Source organism: Protopterus annectens, chromosome 10.part0 (assembly GCF_019279795.1).
Source record: "Protopterus annectens isolate FY-2018-M chromosome 10.part0, PAN1.0, whole genome shotgun sequence".
Classification (NCBI taxonomy): Eukaryota; Metazoa; Chordata; order Ceratodontiformes; family Protopteridae; genus Protopterus; species Protopterus annectens.
Window position 1 is genome coordinate 691,839,361 of NC_056744.1, and position 23,664 is coordinate 691,863,024.

Here is a 23,664-nt window from a genome sequence, read left to right on the forward strand (position 1 = left end):
TTAAGATGAGTCAGTCACTGGGAGATAAACAGCCCATGCTAGAGGGACAGATTTGTCAGACCATATTTAGATCCCTGGAATGGGTGGCCCTAGTCTCATTTGATTTACAGATATGCGACAAGTTCATTAGGTTTGGGTCTGAGATTTCCCTGTAAGCCAGGCATTGTTTCCCCTAAGTCTATATGATATAGAGTAAAGTGACAGGGACCTTAGTCGGTCTGTGTACAGCAAAATGCTGGAGTCCCCTGATCTTCGTTAGAAATGCCTGCAGATGCTCTGTATGGTACATGTCAAACAGGGCATTATACTCAATTACATGCTGGATTAGTGCAGAGTATAGAGGGGTTATAACCTCTTTTGCTCTTAAGACGATGTCTTTACTAATCGAGTGAGCTATGTAGAAAGCCTTCCTTACTACAGTAGACATATAGTGGTCGAAGTTAAGGTCGCTGTCAACTTGTGAATCCAAGTCCCTTACCACTTCGTGCTGACTTAGGGTGTTGTTGCTGATTTGAGAGTGTGAAGGGACATTGTGCTGAAAGGAATGATGATGCATTTCTTTGCATTCAGTTTGAGACAGTGACTAAGACACCAGTCACTGGTCTGTAAGACCCTCCTGGAGTATACTGATATTATCTGGAGATTAAATAATTGCACCCAGTTTGCAGTCATCTGCAAACTTTGTCAGCTACAACCCCTTAGTTTTGACCTGAATTTCTGAGAAGTTTACACCAAACAGTAAGGGGCCCAGCACTGGTCCCTGTGGCACCCCGGTGGTTACAGGTCTGCTGGTTGATGTGGAGTCAACCACTTTGATAGTATGTGTTTGGTTTGTCAGCCAGTTAGCTACCCATAAGTATTTGCATCAAAAGTATTTTATTCTGAACAATCACAAGTCTCACTTTCACTGTATTATGCCATATTTATGAACTACAAATAGATTTTCATTCCTCTTCATTTCTTTAATTTATAGCTTGAGATGACAGCGCTGCACTAATCAATATCTTTAAAACTGTAGGAAAAAAACTCTAGAATCTGGAAACTATTGAGATCAATTTCACTGAGAATGGACTTGTGGGCAACCCAGAAAAATACAAAATGTCCATGTTGCAGGTCAGGAAGTAGTCAGTAGTATTTAACATTTATACTTAGGAATGAAGAGATGATTTGGCAGGCATACAGCAAACCAAACAAGGATATCATATGTGAAATATGTTTTATTATTAGAAATCAAGGTATTCAGGTGACAATAGACACCTGTCACTGAACTTGAGTGCAAAGCAGAAAGTACAGTTGTGTACACTTACCATAAATATAGATGTTCACGTGTATTCACTGTTGCAGTCCTTACAAAATGGGTTATCCAGCTTCTGGTAGCCCACATTCGGCCAGAATACCAAAGTCCTTGGTATATGACGTCGGCTGCCCTTGGTTTAGGCCTGATGTCAGGTACAAAGGAAGGCAGCAGACGCCATTTCCTCAGTTTTTTTGCCTTAACTGTCAGGAGCCCCCCCCCCAAAAAAAGGTTAGGCCAGGAAAAGAAAAATCCAGTCTGTGCCCTAGGAAAAAAGGGGGGGGGGGACCAGGACTGCAACAGTGAATGCACTCGAACATCTACATTAATGGTAAGTGTACACAACTGTACTATGTTCATCATGTTTCACTGTTGCAGTCCTTACAAAATGGGTTGATTCCCAAAGCCCAGGAAAAAAAAAACAAAAGGGAGGAGGAACACCCACTGTTTAAGGGTTTGTAAGGATTCCCTGCAACACTGCAATGGCAAAACCAGCCCTGGACTTAGAAAAAAAGGGTAAATTGTAATGTTTAGTGAAAGTGTGGACAGAAGTCCATGTAGCTGCTTCCAGTATGTCCCTAGTAGGTACACCTCTTAAAAAAGCTGCTGAGGTAGAGGCTGCCCTAGTAGAATGGGTCCTAATACTCTAAGGAGGAACCTTGCCATGCTGTAAGTAACAAAAGTGAATACAATGAGCAATCCACTTAGAAATGGTCTGTTTAGAAATAGCTTTGCCCTGAGCTCCAGGAGCAAAACTGACCAACAACTGATCCGACTTTTGAAAAGATTTAGTCCTGTCCAGGTAAAATCTAAGCTGTCTATGCACATCCAAGGAATGCAGTAACCTTTCTCCTTTATTCTGAGGCTTAGGAAAGAAGGTAGGCAGGTGGATAGACTGGTTAAGAGTCAGGCTAGAAACCACCTTAGGCATAAAGGGGAGATTAGTTCAAAGAGAAACCCAGTCCACATGGAAGATGATAAAAGGCTCAACTGCCATTAAGGCCTGCAGCTCAGAAACTCTTCTAGCTGAAGTAATAGCCAAGAGAAAGGTAGTTTTCCAGGAGAGAAACTTCAGGTCTGCTGAGGCAGCTGGTTCAAAATGAGGCAGAGTAAGTTTCTCAAGTACAAAACTGAGATCCTAAGCAGGAGTAGGTGCCCTTCTGGGAGTCTTTAAATTGCTAGCTCCTCTGAGGAACTGTTTCATCAAGGGATGAGAGAAAATGGGATGCTGAAAGGAACAATGAGCAGAAATAGCTGAAGCATTGATTTTGATAGAAGAAAAGGAAAGTTCCCCATTAAGCAAGCCTGCCAGATAATCAAGAATAAGAGGAAGAGTAGGTTGAGAAGGGTCTTCCCCTCTAGTCTGCATCCAAATGGAGAATCCTTTCCACTTATCTGTGTAAGATTTCCTAGTGCTAGGCCTCCTGGCCTCATGAAGGATCTCAACCACCTGTTGGGAAAGGTTTAAATTATGAGCCAAGCTGCCAAATGCAGAGTCTGAAAATGAGGATGCAGAATTTTTTCCCCCTCCTGAACCAAGAGATCTGGTTTCAGGGGAAGATGCCAAGGTTGAGACTGGGAGAGACTGTGAAGTAGTGGATACCAATGTTGTCTGGGCCAGTCTGGAGCCATGATGATGGCCCTTGGTTTTTCATCCCTTATCTTTAACAGCACTCTGAGAAGAAGAGGCAGAGGAGGGAATGCATAGATCGATAGAGCTGTATCCAGGGGAAGGACAGAGCATCCACTTTCCAAGCTTTGTTGTGATGATCCCTGGTGCAAAAGGTTGGAAGAAGGTGGTTGGTTGGAGATGAGGGGAGATCCACCTGGGGAGTGCCCCAACACTGAATGATGCAATAGAAGATGGTCTTGTTGCCATAAGTGAGGATCCAGGACCTGCCTGCTCAACTGGTCTGCCAAGGTGTTGAGCCTTCCTGGAAGAAACTGAGCTATCAGATGAATGCCCATGGAAGCTGCTATGGACCATAGTATCATGCTTTGTCTGCACAGGGGGTAAGACTGCGTCCCTCCCTGCTCGTTGATGTACCACGATTGTGGTGTTGTCTGTCCTGACCAGAAGAGTACCAGGAGACAGAAGATGTTTGAAAGCCATCAAGGAAGCTGGACTGCCATCAATTCCTTCAGATTTATATGCAAATTAACCTGTTGAGAGTTCCAAGCCCCTGAATGCATCTGCCCTCTAGATGTGCTCCCCAAGCATAATCCGAGGCATCTGTGGTGAGAGTCTGGCTAGCAGGAGGTGGACAGAAAGGCAGGCCTTTGTTCTGTGCACAGGCCGTTGCCCACCAAAGGAACTCCATCTGCAGGCAGGGAATCAGGGGAAGTATCAAGTCTAAATCCTGAGTGTGTTGACACCAAAGGATTTTGAGGTACCACTGTATTTCCCTCATATGCAGTATGGCATATAAAATCATCAGAATACATGAAGCCATGAAACTCAGGGCTTGCAGGAATTGACTTGCATAGAGCTGGGTCATGCTTGCCAAATTTTTGAAGTAATTCGAAAGATCCATTTGTTTGTCTTGAGGGAGGAATACCATCTGGGCGGCTGTGTTCAGGCTCACTCCCAGGAATACAGTCTCCCAGGTGGGTAACAATTTTGACTTATTTTTGCTGATGGTGTAACCCAAAGAGGTGAGAAGGTTTTTACAAAGTCCAAATCCTTTAGAAGTTGCTCTGGAGAGTTTGTCTGAAAAAGACAATCACCCAAGTAAGGGTAAATTTGAATGTTTCTTTGCCTGCAAAAACAATGACTGGAGCCAGGTATTTGGTAAAAACTCTGAGAGCAGTAGATAAGCCAAAGGGCAGTGCAAAGAATTGGAAGTGCCTGTTCCCTGCCCTGAAGCGAAGGAACTGCCTGCAGCTTTCCCTTATTGTGATGTGCAGATAAGCTTCTTTGAGATCCAATGTCACCAGCCAGGAATCCTTGACCAGCATTGGCAGCAACTGCTGAAGAGTGAGCATTTTGAATTTGGGAATCACCAGAAAAGTCTTTAGAATGGACAAATCCAGAATAGGGCACCAGGTGCCCTCTTTTTTGGAAACCAGGAAAAGTCTTGAGTAGAAACCCTGGCCTACCTGTAGTGCAGGCCAGAGTCATTGGGAATGCTTGCTTTGGGAAGTTTGCTTAGAACTCCCCAATTTTTAAGAGGAAGCCTGCCAGTGCTTAACCTTTTGAGGGGCAGAAGTCAGTCTCTTAAAAGACCTGTAACCCCTAGGCCTAGTGTGACTCTGTTTACTAGGGTCAGGAAAAGTCCAATTCTTAGAAGGGTAATGTCTACTAAAACAAGGAGGGTGAACTTGCAGAAAGTCCTTAACAGTTTGCATAGATTTGGCCTTATCCTCCAACTTTTTCAACATCTCTTTTGCTTTGCTACCAAAAAGATTGTCCTTGTGCAAAGGCACATCCAGTAATTTAGATTTGCCAGGTTCAGAAAGGGGCTGTTCCCTGAGCCAAGCATGTCTTCTAATGACAGAACCAGTGGCTGCTGTCCTGCAAGAAGCCTCCAAAGTGTCAAAACCACAATGTAGAGAATGTTTAGTGACAAGAGTGGCAGAAGTCGATAAATCTTGCATGTCCTTACCCTCCATCAGGGAAGGAACACCAGCAATTTTAGCCTTAATAGCCTCCAAATTATGCTGCTGATACTTAAGCATATGAAAAAGACAATTAACAGACCTAATAGCCAGGGTGGAAAAAGTATAAACCTTTTACCTCATCTATCCAAGGCCCTAAATTCCCTGTCAGAAGGAACAGGTCTTTTAGCAACCATGAATTTTACACCCTTAGGGCTCTGAGAAATAATCTCTGGATCAGCAGTAGAATTCTTGAAAAGGAACTCTGTAATACCTGTCAGGCTTTCTGGGAGCAGGAGGAACAGAATTAGGAGTCAAAGAATTCTCCATGAAAACATCATCAACTTTCAAAACCAGAGGGATAGCCAAAGGCTTATGCTGTGGCAAATCCAAGAGTTCCCTAATCCATTTCTTCGACTGAGGGTAGTCCTGACTTTCCCATTTGAAATGCCTTCTAAGAGTATTCAGAGTATCCTCAAAAGAAAAATCTTCTGGAGGGGAGGCAGAAGGGATGGAGTTTTCAGCATCAGAATCCTCAAAACCAGAAAAAAAGTTGAGAGTTTCCCTCTTCATCAGCAGAGTTGCTGGAAACCTCACTGTCAAAGGCAGACAAGTCTTCTGGGAAAATTCCCTAATTATCTTAGAAGTAGGTGGCTGGGAGCCCTTGATAAGGGTCAAGAGATCACTAGCCATTTTAACAATATGAACCGGAGGCATTTGAGGGGAGGCCGGTGCCTGCTTTGGAGTACATTTTCGGCTGGATGGCCTGCTAGAAAGCTAGAGGGACTTAGGAGGCCTAGCCACCACAGAAGTCTGAGTCAAGGTAGTTGGTCTGGATCTGGTCTCTGGGCAGAGAAAAAAGACCTCAGAAGCCGGTGCCTGCTTAGCAGCTCCGAATCCGTCAGAGGCGGTGACGGGCAGACGGTCAGAAGACGAAGTGGGAGCCTGTGGTATGGAGAACTCAGAAAAGGCCTCCGCAGATGCCTGCTGCTGAACATCTGTGGACTGCAGGGGCAAGGAAAGCACCTCACTGACTACCGCTGGGCCGACAATCAACTTAACAAGGACATCACTGGCTAATTTGACCCTAAGCCTGTCGCGATCCTTATCCTTGCGTTTCTTAGGAACATCTGAAGTCGGGAGACCAGAGGACGCCATACCGATGAACTTAGGCCAAACTCCGAAATACTTGAACAAGATCCTAGCTCTATGGTGTATGGTATGTCTTTTGAAGAAAGCACAGAGAACACAATTACGGATGTCGTGCTCCGGGCCCAAACAAGTAATACAATAGGAGTGAAAATTACTGTGCAGAATCGGTTTTGCACAGGCAAGACAGTTATTAACTTTCTTTGACATTCGTCAAAGCAAGAAAAGAGGGTCCTCAATGGGGTACTTATCTGAGGATGTCTTTAACTAAGCAGTCGGAATACAAAAAGAAAGTACTTAGCTGATCGGCACTCGTGCAAAATGCTTCTGCTTCAGGCTCCCCAGCAAGAAAGACTGTGGGCTACCAGGAGCCAGATAACCCATTTTGTAAGGAAAGCAACAGTGAAACACGATGAACATCACAGTGAATACGCCAACTGACTTCTAAGAGATAGAACTGTCTGTGGAATCAAAAATGATCAGCTAAGGTCAAACTACTCAGACAGACTTAACATTAGAATACACATTGATATATGCAGAGGGAGTACCCTGTTTAAAACACAAATTAAAAGTGAGACTGAAACACTGAAAGTGTGCAAAATGAAGTCTGTATATGAAAATGAAGTAAAAACAAAAGCCGGACTTCACAAAGAAAGTAAAAACAAATGCAAACTTGCAACAAACAAGCAGACAGAAACAATCCCTAATGCAAAAGCTACAGCTACATGCAAGAAAAGGCATGCTGTAATTCAAGTCATATGTGTAATCTGTGTAACAGTAATAACCATTTCACTAAAGTCCATAAGAAATGAAAACAAGTGTTGCACAAGAATATTAATGTTTTAGAAATTATAGAAATGTCTAAAGTAGAAATGTTTGCTGGTACTTCTAAAGTTCTTCAGTGAACACAATGTATGCCACTCACAGTCTCAGTGCATTTAGTTCATAGGTTCATACTAGGCTATCTGCCTTGGGGCAATTATAAGCCTAGCCCAATTCTGTATGGCTTACGCCACCCCTTGATTTGAGTATACTGTGCCCTTTTTAAGGTTTAGTTTACTGTGCCTCTGTCTAATAGTGACACGGGAGTAATCCCTGGGACAAACCTATGATCCCCCATCCACTTATCGAGATTCCTCTTGAAGAGATTCAGTGAGGTGCTCTGCCTCACATGAACTGGAATTCTATTCCAGAGCGAATGGAGCCTCTGGGTTATGAACCTGTTCCAGCAAGTTCTATTTATTTCTGTGCTGAGGTTCAAGTCCCTCGAGCGTGTGGCTCTAAGGGATTTAGATTTACTGAGGTGGAGCATGTCCATTAATTCTGGATTTGACATAGCTTTGTATGTCAGGCATAGATCACCTCGAAGTAGGCGGTATGCAACTGAGTACAGCTGGAGTTTTTTTAACCGAGCAGCATATGGCATCTGTTTGAGACCCTTGATCCAATTGGTGAGATACTTTTGGGGTCTTTCTAATTGCTGCAGGTGTCGGGTAAGGTACATCCCAAAAGGGGCATTGTATTCTATGATGGGCCTGATGAGCGATGAATAAAGGGGCATGATTACATCTCTTGATCTAGATGTGAAACCCTTCGTGATGAGGTGGGCTATGTAGGTCTTTCTAACCACTTTGGCAATGTGGTTTTCAAAGGAGAGATTGCTATCAACTTGGGTCCCCAGGTCCCTAATAACTTTCTCTGTACTTAACGGGTTTCTGCCTATGTGGTAATTTGTGGGCACATTGTTTTTGCCAAAGGGTATGACTATACATTTTTTGGCATTTAGCTTTAAACCATGGCAGTGGCACCAGTTATCTGTCTCTGTGAGACCTTTTTGAAGGATGTTTGTGTCAGCTGGAGAGTTGATTATGGCACCCAGTTTGCAGTCGTCTGCGAACTTGGCGAGCCATAGTCCTCCCACGTTTGCCTGTACCTCGGAAAAGTATATACCGAACAAGAGTGGTCCCAGGACAGAACCCTGTGGGATGCCACTTGTGACCGCTTTCGAGTCTGACATGGCTCCAGCAACTCTCACTCTGTGGGTTCTGTCTTTGAGCCAGTTTGCGACCCATCTTGTGACATAGGGGTTTATATTTAAGCTGGATAGCTTATCTATGATGCCCGAGTGGGGTATTGTGTCAAATGCCTTTGCAAGGTCCAGATAGGCTGTGTGGACTACCTTCCCTTCATCTATGGCTTTGGTGACTGTTTCAAAGAAGTCAACCAGGTTGAAAAGGCTGGATCTGCCCTTGACAAAGCCAAACTGGGTAGGATCTAGTGTCTGTAGGTCCCCAATGTCTTTGTTTATGAGCTCCATGATGATCCTCTCCATAGCCCTGCAGACTAAGCTAGTCAGGCTTATGGGGCGATAGTTTCCAGGGTCCGTAGAGGCTCCACCTTTGTGGAGTGGGACCACTGTTGCTGTACGCCATTCTGTGGGCACATATCCTGTAGTGAGGCTGTGATTGTATAGCTGTTTTATTTGAGGGATTAGTTCCTCCTGGAGTTCATGTAGGACGCAACCTGGGATGCCATCTGGTCCCATGAAAGCAGTGTTTTTTGCTTGGAGATGGCAGCCTTCACCTGAGCATCTGAGATGTTTGGGAGGCAGCCCTCTGCCGGGATAGATACTTGCTCTTTTGGGGAGTTTGCACTGAACCTGTCTGCCAGGATATTGGCGATGTCTGTGGGTTCAGTGTATTTTTTGTCATTTAGAATCAACTCAGAACAAGTCTGGGAGTTGCATCCCAGGTTTCCAACATAACTGAAAAAAGCCTTATGATTGTCTTTGGTGTCCTTTGCAATTTTTCTCTCGAAGCTGGCCTTGGAGGATTTTATGAGGGATCGTAATTTTTTGCTAGTACTGATCAGAGATGCCTTCCCTATTAGGGATTTTGCTCTATCATGTAGTAGCTTCCTCCTTCTGTTGTACAGTTTATTTATGGCAGGGGTCCACCAGACTGGACGCCTGCCTTTGGATGATTGGGTCTTGGTTTTGTTTGGGATAGCATGTTCCATGCATTCCTGGAGATCTCCGTAGAATGCCTTTATATAGGATTCTGCAGTTTGGGCCATAGTTTCCACTGGCCCTGGGGCTTTGAAGGATTCCACTTCGGTTTTGAGAAGTGAGAAGTTCAGTTTTGAGAAGTTTTTCACTGTGGTTTTCTGGGCTGGGGGTGGGATCAGGATGTGGACATCCAGTGAAATTAATTTACGGTCTGATCTTACCAATGAGGGATATACTTCTGGTGTGGAGCACAGAGTCCCCATGTTGGTAATGATCAGGTCTAGTATGTTGTCCCCTCTTGTGGGAGTGGTGACTAGTTGTTCCATAGCATTTGAGTTTATAATTTCCAGGAATCTTTGGGCTAAGGTGCTGGGGCTTGAGTAGTGCTCCCAGTCAATGTTTGGGTAGTTGAAGTCGCCCAATATAATGGTGTTCGGAGAGATCTTCATGTTCTCCAATGTTTTCAGGAAAGCCGAGTGGGATTCCTGACTTTGAGGGTGGTCTGTAGGATGCTATAAACTGAAAAGCAGTCTTGCCCACTGTTAGTTGCAGATGGATGGTCTCCGATACCGTGCAATGCCACTAACCTGGAGGTGTGGATATCCTTGATAAATATGGAAACTCCCCCTCCTTTTGTGGTTCGGTCCGGGTTTTGGGGCGAAAAGCATGATATGAGGTATAGCCTGGTAGTGCTGGGGTGTTCTCTGGAGCCTTGAACCAGGTTTCTGTCACTGCACAGATATCGATGTTCTCCATACTGAGGAGAGCTTCGAGTGCATGCATCTTGAGGTTAAGACTTCTGGCGTTTAGCAGCATTACCCTTAGTTTCTTGTTCCTTGTGCTGTCTATGGGGGTGGGTTTGACTTTTGAGCCTTGCCTAAAAAGGCACTATGGGGGTGGCAAGAGCCTTTGCCAATATCCGAAAGCCCAGTGGTGACAGGTGCAAGCCGTCCCTAGCGAAGCAACGTGGCTTGTCGAGCATGTCATCCCAGGCTGACAGACAATGGATCCCCTTTGAATGACACCAAAGTTTTAGCCAATTGTTAAAATCGATCATTTTGTCTTTGTACTGTGGCATCATTGTAGATGAGGGTAAGATGCTGCTCAAGGTCAGGGTCATACCAGCCTGGGCTACATGATCAGAGAGCTCCTCTATGTCTCTTTTTATGTAGTCCAGGGAGGTACGTCTCAGGTCATTCACACCAGCATGTACAATGACTGAGTCATATTTGTATTTGCTTTGGAGTGACCTGAGTGCTTGCATTATGTATCAGATCCTAGCACCCGACAGGCAGCTCACCGTGACCTTCTCTTTATTCAGCCTGGTGAGCAGGACGTCAGTGTGTCTGACAATAGAGTCACCTATAACAAGAGTATCAGGTGTGTTATTCAGTCTTAAAGGCTGTGGCTGCTTGGCACACTGTCTTTGTGGGTTATGTGTTGTGTGTGTTTTGTTTTGAGGTAGCGTTTGCTTGGATGTCTGCTTTGGAGGTCTCTGTTGCTTAGGTAGATTTTTATTTAGAGCCTCCGAGTATGTTTTTGTGTATTTATGTGTTTGGTTCGCTGATGTGGTGGGACTATGTGATACTGGAATTGTGGTAGACAAAACATGTGTACATTCAGCCTAATCTGTAAATCAGGATAAAATGTCGGTTTAAAATGCAAGTCTATAGGCCTGAATACACCCTCAGAAGCCAGTGCCTGCACAGCAGCTCTGAACTCATCCAAGGTAGAGACATCCACAGGTCCAACAGACGAAGAAGCATCTCGCAGCATACCGGACTCCGAATGGGTCTCAGTAGAGGCCTGCGAATCTGAAGTAGTGGATATCTGGGACTGCAAAAGAGCCTCACTGAGTACCGGCGGACTGGTGACTAGCTTAATGGAAGCGTCGTCAGCAGTTTTGGACCTATGCGGTCTGTATCTGTCTTTATCTTTATGTGTTTTCAGAAGATTGGTAGTTGGATGGCTTAACGAAGCCACTTCGGAGTACTGATACCGAGTACCAAAAGTAATTTGCTGCAAAGATATCCCAATGATGAATAGTTCGGGGGTTGAACAAGGCACAAAACCAACAGCGAGGGACATTGTGGTCTGGGCCTAAGCAGGGAATGCAGTACGAATTAAAATCTTTATGAGATATTTGCTTTCCACAGGTAAGACAATTGTTAACCTTTACTGACATCGGTAGGAGCAAGAAAAAAGATCCCCAACAGGGTGCTTATCTTTTTTTGAAGAATTCAGTTCTGAAACTCGAAAACAAAAATTTCAGGGGTCGGCCGACCGGCACTTGCAAACTGCTTCTGCTTCAGGCACCGCATGGCAAGAAAGACTGATGTAATGGTCATGTCAGCTGCATGATTTATACCCCTGATGACCTGATGTCATGGAAGAAGAGACGGCATCCGAAGCAGGAATCCAAGACTCTGGTATTCAGGCTGGCTGAGGGCTACCTGCAGGCAGATAACCCATATGTGAATACTGCAACAGTGAAACATGAAAAACATCTGTTATTACTTTGACCTGCTTCAGGGAAAATTATGGCTTAATTTTTAGACTTGGCACATGATGTGGCCAATAAGTCTTTATTACTAATATAAATATTTTTTATTACATCTTTTTATAACTTACTGTTGATATTTCATGAAATTCTCTTTTTTTACAGACATAACCCAGTGCGTACGAAGCACATTAATAAACTGACGCTGAACCACCACCATTATACAATGTCAGAAATGAAGAAATATTTTATCTAGGTCATTTTTGACACCATGCCTGCCAACCTTCAAGCCATCCCAATAACACTCATGCCATTCATGTAACCAGATATGATACATACCCATCATCATACAGGGGATGACAGATTTCCATTAGAACTGGCATTCAGGCATCTTTGAGAGTTGCTTGTGGCATGACTGGCTTCATGGCAAATGAGCACATTTCTATAGTCCTAACTCCATCCTTGGGGGTGATGCAAGTATATGTATTACAGCAAGGACCTCGTACACCCCTCTACTGCATTCATACTCTTACACAAGCAGAAGCAAGGGCCACCATCACCAACATGGATGGTCACAGAACAAGTTCTCCTAATTTGCACTGGAATCACAGCCAAGGAACAACCACCCTTCCCTCCAGGAACAGGCATGCCCATCCCTCTGCCTGCACCATTAAGCACTGGAGCCACTAATCAAATCTAGGTCACCTGGAACTAGAGTCATAGTCAGTGCTTTATCCCTCTATGGCACCCACACTCAAAAATGAACTATATCGTTTGGAGTTGAGAAGTACAAATAGAAGTAGTTTGAAGTGGAGCCTCCAAAACTTTCTCTACAAACATATTAATCAGGAAAGCTAATGTTATGAAGCCAAGAACTCAGTTTATTCCTCATTGTGAGCAGAATAATTGAGAAAGCTGAACAGAAGCAGTGTGCTACATTTCTGCATGTTAGTGGAAAGAAGACATTTTCTCATTATAATAAAGTAACAGAAAATTACAGCGAAACTGGCTTATTATTGTGAGCTTACAAAAAAACTGCCATTTATCTTATGTTTTGCTTTTAAAAGGCATATGGTTATACCTGTGTAGAGGAATTAAGCCAAAGACTATGAACTTGATGTACTGCATGATTAATACTATGGGCAAACAAGGGACAACCTACCGAGATAAAGAAATCGGACATTAAAACTTCAGGTATACAAAAAGAGTGAAGGTAATTAGACATTTAACACTTCAACCATTAACTAATTAAGAAATTCACTCATGTAAATGTTAGTGACAGTGAACAGAGAGGTATACCGTGAGTGCGGTTTCAGAATTCTTTAACAGTAGTAGCCAGCATGCACATGATTATGGGCACCTACACATGTTATGAGATTCTGCAAGCAATAATACATGGTTCACAGCCCTAAGTTTATTCATTTAAATGGAGAGGAAATGGGACCAATAGAATATCAGAAAGCAACAAACACAATGTTAATAACAGAATAAATGGCTGCTAAAGTTAACTGTGTATCATTACATGAATGATCAGTTAGCAGTCAAGTCTGTATTTGTACAAATGTCTGTAAAATGTTTGTATTCTGTATGTTTCATTTGTCAAAACTCTAGTAAAAAATAAAATTTGTACTGGAGCTTTCCTCCCCCTGGCCTCCACTGAAAAATGGCTTCTGGCCCAGTTAGACACTCCCAGTAAACAAACATAAAATAAAAATAAAGTGTAGGAGTGGGGTGGGGGTCAAAGGCTATTTTTTGGGACAAATACCCCTTTTTTCTTGCAAGAAGGGTGGCCGGGGAAAGGCTGTAAGGAGAAGTTAGGGGATGGTAAGACAGTATAGGGATGGACACAGGGACATATGAACAAGCATAACACATGCACAAATCATTAGGGAGGGGCTGACAACAGACACACTACTGACAAAGGGAGGACTAGGGGTAGTACAGAAGACTAAACAAAAAAAAAAAAACAGGATAGGGAAGTGAGACAAGGAAGGTGAACACCATGACTGGAGATAGAGTGAGATCCCAACTCTGTTTCATGGTGCCTTGGGTGGAACCTGGGCAGAGGTAATTTAGCTCCATGATTGCCCTCACTGCTGGGTCCTGCCACAAATGGCACACTAGGCACTGACAGCCAGTGGTTTCATTCCGACAGTCACACAAAGACAGTACAAAGACAGTCTCCAGACAGTCAATGCTGGTATCAAGCTGCATCTCCACCATCACCTCATCCAATGCCTGCCAAACATAATGTGATCTACTAGCAGTCTCATCATATTGTACATTAATAACTCACTCTGGTGATCTACCACTGGACACTACCTAGGAAAGCTCCAGGTTGTTCCCCACCACATAACTCACATCACCCATCAGAGAGGTTGTCCTGGAGCAGATGCTGAGCTAGTAGAAGTAAGCATTGCACAACAGAGTGGGGACCACTGCAACACCACAGGCACAGCTGTGGTAGTCACTGCATAAAACATTAAATAAAGCAACAAACATGAAATTAGAACATATAAAAGGGATGGTGACAGACAAAGAATGCAAGCATTGCTTTCATCTCTGCATCTGTCAGCCTTACTTGTACCCATACTTGGATTAAAGATCTGCTAGGTATGCAGTGGTGTCAGGGAACATAATGATCAGCAGGCACACAATGTCATATGATCCTGTTAGAATATGTGTATATAAGGAAGCAGTCGAATATTACCAATGGCCATTGGGATGTGTGTGTGACGCTACCATCAGTAACTTTTGGCCCAACAGATAGCATGCTCACCTTTGGTGCCAGAAGATTGGAATGGTGTGATTCAATTATATTTTTCTTTACTGACACTGCAGTGCAGTATTAGGGGATACTGCACTACAAAGTGTGCCACCCTTCAGCTAAGATGAGACCTCATTTGCACGTGTTGGTGGTAGTGCTGATGGATGTAAAAGTTCCCACAGCACTTACTGAAAAATGAAGGAGAATTGCCCTAGTGTCCTGGCCAAAACAATATAAATACTACCTTGGGTCTCCCTTGAAAAGAGGCAACTAGCCTTGTGGAATATACTTCTCATACGGTTTTGCAGGGAGGCTTACAATTTGAATGCATGTATAGCAGTACAACGGTTGCACAATATTGGCTAAAGGGAAAACTCCCCAAAATAACATACAGCAGTCTCAAGGAATCACTTGTTTTCCTGTAACACAAGTAAATTATTTTATGAGCTGCTCTGCACATCAGGGGAAATGCAAGGAAGCAAGTGTAATGTTATACCAAATGATACATGTTGCAGGGAAAGTACCATAACATTCAGAAATAAACTGAGCAGGAAATTAAGTTCATGGAAAGCTTCTGTGTCAGTAAGAAGCAATTAAAGCCAACAGAGTGGGTGAATAGTGTGGTTACAACTGTAATGCAATACAAGTTTACCTACTGCTTACAGTTAAGAAATTGGTTCCAACCCTGCTAAATTGAAGCTTTCAGTACTAAACATAAATCGTAGATTTTTGCAGATAAAGACAGATGCAGAAACCTCCAAACTGTGCATATTTAATATACCATAGGAAAGGAGATTCATAGGTTTATAAGTATTAGACTAACTGCTCTTGTGGGCCATTTTAAGCCTAGCCAGTTTTCCTTTTTGTGCTTGAAATAACTTATCCCATTTGGTTATAGATTTGTCCTCACCCATCTCATGGTTGAGAATAACTGGGGTCATATACCATAGACAATTTGAGGGAACCCACACAAAGGACAAAGAATTTAGGAGTTGCCTCTGTCCATTAGTAATACAGAGAGTAGTGCTGGGGTAAACATTTGATTTCCCATCCATAGATCTATGTTACGCCTGAAAATGGACTGGCATGAGGTTTGTTTTATGTGGATGGGGAGTCTGTTCCACAGCAGCAGCATCCTATGAAAAATACTGGTCCCTCCCAAACCATTCTGATGCAGCAGGAGAGGTTTATTTTATTTATTTATTTATTTTACATTTGTTAACCAGGTTAGTCTGGCCGAGCTTTTGGCTCATTTTCAGCAGAGACCCAGGGAGTAAAGCTCCTCAAGACTAGAAAACAATTTATTAAATTTTAGTAACATAGTAGTAACAATCAGCTGTAGGATCTTACAAGCAGAGACCTGGAGAGAAAAAAAGTTACTCAGACAATTCAGTTATGCAGAGTATTAACAATTGGCAGACAAGTATGTGAGTTGTTGCAAACAAGGTTTTAAACAATTAGCAGAAGAAAATGTGACTAGTTACAATATTATTTAAGCTGCTTAGTGTAAAATGAGTTAATAGTTAGTCAGATGCTTATTTAAAGTGGGTAGGATCTAGTTGTATAGGAGTTTGGAAACAAGAAAGGAAAGTAAGAATGGCTAGTAGGGGAGGTAGAATATAGAAGACAGACTTGACAGGTAGGTTGTTTTGAGACTGTAAGAATTAAGAGTGGTTGGAGATAGAGGAAGGGAAGAGGTAGAAGAGGCAGGAGAATAGTGTTAGAGATACATTAAGAGTGAGGTGGTGAAAGGATGGTGGTTTCAGGGTGGTTGGCTACAGTGGCAAGGCCACTTTGTTTTTAGGTATTTCCTTGTGGCTAATTTGAAACTTTTGCTATGCTGGAGGGATTTTATTTCCAAGGGGAGTTGGTTCCAGGATATAACTGGGTTATAGTTAAAGAGAAGGCAGCCTATATTGGTTTTGGGTTTGTAGATGTCTAATTCTTTATTTGAGCTGCGTAGTGTCCTTGCAGGGGAATATTTGGATATGATAGTGGAGAGGCTGGGGCAGAAGGAGGGTAGGTAGAGGATTGAGTGGATGACTTGTAGTTGGTATAGTTGAAGCAGCTGAGAGAATTCTAGCCAGTCTAGTTGATGTAGTGCTAAGCAGTGGTGTGACTTGTAGGTTTGGTTAGCTGCAAATCTGGCGATCTTATAAGTAGTTTCAAGCTTGGAAATAAGTGTAAAATTTAGGTTTGTGAATATGTGGCAGCTGTACAGGTGTGTTGGGAGTAATAAAGCCTGGGAGAGAGTTATTTGGGCAGTGTTAGTTTAGTATTTCTTGCTACGGAAAAGGTGTCCAAGTTTCTAATGAGTTCTTTTTACTGAGTTAATAATATGGAGATCAAACTTAAGCTAATCATCTATTGTAACACCTAGCAATTTAGTATTAGATTCAGCTGAGATGATAGTGTTGTTGCAGGATAAGATGGTAAATGTACTTTTGAGTGTGGTGATGTTTTTAGGGTGGAAGAGCAGGAGCTTAGTTTTTTTTGGATTAAGTATTAGTTTGTTATCACTAAGCCAAGTCTCAATGGTGTGGAAGGATGCCTGGGTAGTTGAGTGGAGGTCATTTGGGTTGTCAGCAATGGTTATAACAGTTGAGCCATCAGCATATTGCACAAGAGATGACTGGGGACAAGAGGAGTAGAGCAAGTTGGTGAAAATATTAGAGAGAAGTGATCCAAGTATGGAATCTTGGGAGACTCCCATTTGTACAGTGAGAGGGGAGGATAGTACAGAGAGCCATTTAACTGATTGCTGGCAGGTAGAGAGATAGCTGGAGAACCAGGAGATAGTAGGGGGAGAGAAATGTAAGTAAGTGAGTTTATCTAGGAGTGGGTGAGAGAGAGTGTCAAAGGCTTTAGAAAGGTCAAGGAATAGGCATGAGACAAGTTTGTTATCTCGAGCTAGGGAGACTATGTTGATGAATGATATGAGTGCAGTAGTTGTACTATACTTGGGACGGAAACCATGTTGTGTGGGTGTGAGAAGGTTTTCCTGGTGAAAATAATGCATTACCTGCTTGTGAATGCATTTCTCTAGGATTTCTGAGAGTGGAGAGAGTATGGCAATCAGTCTGAAGTTGGATATGTCTGAGGAGTTGCCCCTTTTGTGAATGGGTAGAGTAAAGAAATTCTTCCAAACAGTGGGGACATAGGATTCAGAAATGGATCGGTTGATTAAGATGGATACAGGATAGGCAAGAGGTGCAGAGGCAATCTGCAGGAAGTAAGAGGGTAGCTTGTCAACAGATGGGGAGCAAGGTTTAAGTTTAGAGAGTAATGACTTTACATAGTTGATACTGCTTTTAGAGAGGAGGGTTTGGAAGAGGTATAGAGTTTGTGGGGGTGTTAGTATTGTTTCTGAGGGGGAGAATTGATTATGGAGGTTATTGAGTTTATAAAATGATTGTTAAATTTGTTGGCTATGTCTTCAGGTGTTGCACTGGGACATGGGTTAGGAGAGGAAGGGTTTCCGGGATGAAGAGTCTGTTTAACAGAGCTCCAGAATTTCTTTGAGTCTGATTTGAGAGTGGGGGGAGGATTGGCGTAGAAGTTTATTTTGTCATAATGGATGATTTTTTTTATTTCTGAGTTCTTTATATTTCTGAAGAAGAGAAGGGGTCCTAGTTTTAGTCCACATTTTCCAAATCCTATACCGGTCTTTCGTGAGGTTTCTGGTATATTTAGTGAGCCAGGGAGCAGTATTAGATTTGATTCTAATCATGCGAAGAGGAGCAAGGGAGTTAAGAAGGTTTAGGAATTTAGTGTTGAAGGAGTGGACAGCTTCATCTAAAGGAAGAGTGGTGAGGTAAGACCAGTTAATTTTTGGAGAGTTGGTGAATAAAGGAGTTAGGACAGAAATGCAAAAGTGAGCAGGTGGTAATAAATTTGTTAGGTTTGGTAAGGTGGGGAGTATGTCTGGTAACTGTTATAGGGCAGTGGTCACTGAGGGCATTTGGAAGGGTTTGGGAGTTATGACAGTTTTGTGGGTGGGAGATCAATATCCAGTCAAGAAGAGAGCTTGTAGGTGAGATTTATTAATGTAGGTTGGGGGTGTGATTAGCTACTGAAACCCATGTAGGTTTATACAGGAAGTAGTGTCAGGAGTTTGTATTGTAAGACAATCAATATTTACATCTCCCAGTATAATTATTTCATTGTGGATGGTATGTGAGAGGTGAGTTAGGGCAAATTCATTTTAAATTATATGACACTTTCATCGAGGGGTCTTAATTTGGAAGTGAATTTAGTGTATTAGGATGTTGCACAGTGTTGGTTTATATATTATACTATGATGTTTTTTGTATTAGTTTGGTTTCATAGTCTGTCTTGAATTTAGTTTTGAATTTTGCTAATGAATTTTAATATTTTTTGTAAAAAGTTTTATAGGTAGAATATAATCAAATGTGATGTAGACAGCTTGCTTAGTAATGTATTATGAACAGTTAATATATTAAGAGTTTAAATAAAATTGTTAATATATATTTTATGAAATAATAATATTGTGAATAATGTTTAAATTCAAATGTTAATATAATGACAAATGATAGTAATTACTGTTAATTAAATGTAATTGAATGATTTTTTTTTGAATGTATTTAAGACAGTTACATTTTAAATGATGTATCCGTTTAAGGCAAGTAGCCGAGGTACCAGATCTTGAAATAAAAGGATTTCTACCTGCTCTACCCTATTGTTGGTGTTTTTTGAATTTATTTAGATATTATCCAGATATTTGTGTTTATATGAGGTCCTTGTAGATGGCCTGCATTAATTCTACCAATGTTTCTGGGACTTCAAACCACCACAGTACTGCCCAAATCAGCTTTCTTGGGATCCTGTAATATGCTTTCGCCAAGTCTTTGAATGCCCCATTGGACTCTTTCCTCATATCTAGCTTTTTCTCAACTCTCTCACTGCAAACATCAGGTCAATTGTGCTGCATCCTGATCTGAATCCAAACTACTCAACTCCCATCTTACATTCTATTATTCTATGTATCAGTTCACTAGTCATCCTCTCTAGAAGTTTCATGCAATGTGATAGGAGTTTGATTCCTTTGTACTACCCACAGTTGTAGGTGCCCCCTTTATTCTTACACACTAGCACAAGTATGCTTATTCTCCAGTCATCTTGGGATACACCTCTCTCTCCATGCTGCTATAAATACCCTCAGGAGCCATTTATCCCCATCACACCCATCATCTCTATCATATCTGCTGTGACCTCATCTGAACCTTCTGCTTTGTCTGTCTTCATTTTCCTTAGTGCTATTCTTCTTCTAGGGTGGGCTCCTCCTCTTCTCTCATTGCAGGCCGTTTCTGTGGCAGTACAGCTTGTGTTGGGTTTTCTTCATTCAGAAGCTGCTGGAAATACTCTTTTCATCTACCTTTGACGTTCTGTGGACTGGTGAGCAGGTTGTTGCTGGTATCCCTTATGAAGGGCATCTGTCTTTGCCTTGCAACCTGATATAGTTCCTTTGTGCCACCCACTGAGTCACTTTCCAGAAGATGGTAGAGTGCCTCTGATGCCCTAGTCTTTGCTACTTCAACTCCTCTCTTAGCTCCTTTGTTAACCAACCAGTAGTCCTTCCTAGCCTGGTCAGTCTTTTCTATCTCCCACTTTTTCCTGCACTCCTCCTTTCTTTTTACAACTTCCTGGACTTCTGCATTCCACCACCAGCTTTCCTTATGTGCCTAATTTCCATACCTGGCTTGACCCCATATCTGTTCATCTCTTACGGGAGTATTGTCAATATGGCGTAGATGACTTCCCAAAGAATAAAATAATGCATTTTTTTGGCATTTAATTTCAGACCATGATTTTGATACCATTTATTTATTTGAGGCAAACCTACCTACAGGATGGCAAAGTCATTCCTTAAACATATTTATAGCATTTCATCTTTTATAGAGGTGCTCCAAGAGCTGTTGCACAGGTAATTAAAGGTTTAGAAAATATTAAATCTATGAGGAGACTGATATAATTGCTGAACAAATTACATTTCAAATTAAATTAAAAACAAACAGAATGACAAGGGTGAAATACATGGATCATATTTTAATGTCAAATGACTGATACCAAATACAGAAACAGTGAGGGCACTTTGTAAATTCCAAAGTCAGGAGACAAACAGGCAATATGGAGATTTCTAGAAGTACTACAGTATCTTTTAAAAGTTTGTACTTAGTATGCCTGATTAAAATCAGGCTTCTAAGAAAGGTGTTGGAGCACTGTGCCAAAAATGACCAAACACAACTGAATGATTTTATGCAATGCATAACTGTTGCTTCCCTTTCAGTTCCATTCTTTCTACACAACTTCAGAACAACCTGACTATAAATAAATTATCTGTTGATTGCCTGTCATTAATAAAGTCTACCTGTCATTCCTCTATCACTACAAACAGCACCTTTATAAATATTCCTGTCAACACCATTGACACAATTTCAGTACTTCTGTCACTCAGGGTTAACAGTCTGTAATTTGCTGATTTACATGAGGTCTCCACACTGTTTAGGTAACTTGGCTACCTTCCCCTTCCTTACTGACGTTGGCATTATTTTATCCTTGGACATAAAGCATTCTGCACAAATCTTTCAATTTCTCCCCTAGGATTTTATACAATTATGCTGAATACACCTCTTTCCACAGCATTTACACATTTTGAGTTTCTGTCAACTATACAATCTGTTTCGTGCAACACTAATGTATCTAGATGTGTACTGCCATTCTCCCCCACAGATTCACACATCTCCAGCTGAACATCTTTCCTTGATAAACTTCTCTTTGGGCTCTATAGTCACTATAAAATGAGACCATCTCTTCCAATATTTTCTTAGCCATATTCATCATTCTCCCCATTCATTTCTTCAAACAGATGGTAACTATATTTTTTCTTTGTCTCACTGTCTATGGGAAAATGGTCCCTGCTTTTTGTCTCCAGGACATTACAAGAAAACAGTAGTCTTCTACAACCTTATATCTAACTCTTTGGTCTCACTTTCATCCAATTCACATTTTATCCGTTTTTCTTCTGTCCTCCAATTTTCATCTTACTGATGTGTCAATTTTTTATTCTTCTGTAATATTCTGTCTATTCTAGATTACTAATTTTTTTCTTCCTTTTGTTAATCTTGTCCTGTTTCCATCATCAATGTATATTACTTATGTTACATTTACTCACTTCACTATTCCAACTGAAAATAGTCTCTTGCTACTGCAGTCTCACTCAGAATCTGACATATCACAAGTTTATCCTGATCCTCTATTTATCATTGTTCTATTTTCCTTTTTCCATTTCCACTTCATTTGTCCTCCTAGAACATCAGCCATAAACTCAGCAGCACTGATAGCTATGTGAAATATTCCAGGGCTAATATGTCAACTGCCTTTTCTATTTTCATTCTTTATTTCCTTTTGACCAGAAACTAGTCCAGTTTACTTGCCTGTGTGTTCCCAACTCCTAAGAATATGAATCGATTCTTTTCATTGCGAGCTGCTCCCCATATGCCTTCATGTAATTTTCCTTGTAACCCCTTTTCAGTTCATTCTGTTGTTCAACATGATATTCTATTCATGTAAATAATCTACCACTCTGTGGTTCTAACATCCCATTCCTACAGTTTCTACACACGGGCCCACTTAAATACCCTCTCATTTCTTGAAAAGTTGTTCAGAGAATATTTTTTTCTCCTTGTATGTTATATTAATAGTAACTACTCAGCTGTTCAATTTGTTGCATGTCCTGCTCTGCTATTGTGTACTGGCTGTAGTAAATTGTTGGCTATTATTGATTTGCAACATTTTTTTCCTAACGTGCTATTCACATACAGCAGTTTGTTAGCGTGCTCAATTTATTCATGCCAGGAACTACACTATTTACTTCTGTCCACAGCATTCATTAAATAAAAATTAATAAAAACATTACTTGCAAAGTGCCTTGAAAATATATTTTTTTTAATTTCATTTGCTTGGTTGACATAAAAGCTGTGCCTTCCTTTCTGGTTTTCTTAAAATTATCCCAGTGTTCCTGTCATTGCATGACTCTAAGCAAGTAATTTCTCAAATTTCTCAAGAAAGTTCTCCATTGGCTGGGTCTGATAAAGGTCCATGTGGAGTGGTCTTCCCCCCTGTTAAAAACACAACTAAACATTTTTACAACATACAAAAAAACCTTTTAATCGGAATTTACTAACTAGACAAAACGTGCTTAACCAAAGTTTGTTTCTAGGCTTGATTTAGAGATTATTATCATATCTGCAGAGCTGCTGCCTGTACAAACTAATGTAAAAATAATATACAATAAAACTGAATGTACATAAAAATGGCAATATAAAATAAGGAACTTAACTACAATAAATTGTTAAAGACAATGAATAAACTTCCATAAGTTTGCGGTTGTACGCAATTACTCATTCCCCAAAAGTATCAAAAATTAATGCAGTCTGCATGCCCAAATGTATGTTTAATAATTTAGTCTAATTACTATACTTATATATATATATATATATATATCAATTTTATATAATGTATATTTAATTTACATAATTTGAATAAAAATAAATGTAATCATTTAATTATACTTATAAATATATAATTATAATTACAATTATTGCTTTTATGTATTGTTACCAAACATAACAGTAGAGGTGATTATCAAACTATAAATTAAGGTTCACTTGACATTCACTTAAGGAAATTACTACAATGAAACTCCAGAATTCATTCTCATCATACCCTAACATTCTCTTGCACATAACTGTATTTATTACTTTTTAATATTTTATACCACAAAAGGGTCAATGAGGGATCTGTCAAAATGATCTAATTTTGTTTTTCAGAGTCTCCGTCTTCTTCTCACAATGCAGTTTGTTGTCCTTTGTAGGTCACATCCTAGACATAAAAAAAAATACCTAAACAGTAAAGTGTTTCCAAGTAGTGAGATTTTCAATTTCTAGACCCTTCCCCATAATCTTCCCAAGGCATCAACCTTGTTAGCTGCTGATGTAGGAGTTGAGTCTAACAGTTGTCACATCAGAGAGACTGCAAGCCTTATAATATTTTAAAGTTCTCATAATTACCTGCAGACCAAGAAAAAGACAGCACTTTACTAGTCAAAACTTACTGCAAGATAATTCATCCCCCGTTCTTCACAAAGAGTTATCCAAAACTGGTCAGCTCCAGTAACTTAGAGGGATAAAGCCTTGACTACAGCACAGGTAAGAATTAGTGGTATGGGTGCCCAATGAAAATAGCAAGGAAGGGTTTACCCATCCTGGAAGAAGGGTACAATGGAATTGGCTATGTTCTGATAAAATCCTCACAGGTGTAACAGCAATACA